Consider the following 389-nt stretch of genomic DNA (forward strand, 5'->3'; position numbering starts at 1 on the left):
GACTCAGAAAAAAAATCGACATATGTTCTCCCTCATATGTGGATCCGAGAGCCAGACTCTGATAAATAAGTATGTAACCAGACATAACTACAGGAACCAGGATAATGGAAAGGAAAAAGGAGGTAAAGGAAAAGAAAGAACCTGAAAGATAAGAACAGTAGGAAACAGGCCTTAATAAGGGAGATATGGATAAAAATTGGGTTACTTTAAGGGAGGGGGGAGGGAAAGGTATAGAAGAACCTAGGGGATAAAGGGAAAGAAGGAGCTCAAGAGAGGTAGGACCATAGGAGAAGGGTATAGTAAGGGAGAAAGGGGGGAAATGGGGGCACCTTAAGGGAGAAAACCATGATGGAGGGGTGAGACAATGCGAGAGATAAACAATGCATAGC

Source organism: Nannospalax galili, unplaced genomic scaffold (assembly GCF_000622305.1).
Source record: "Nannospalax galili isolate Female #2095 unplaced genomic scaffold, S.galili_v1.0 scaffold126, whole genome shotgun sequence".
In the NCBI taxonomy this organism is placed as follows: Eukaryota; Metazoa; Chordata; class Mammalia; order Rodentia; family Spalacidae; genus Nannospalax; species Nannospalax galili.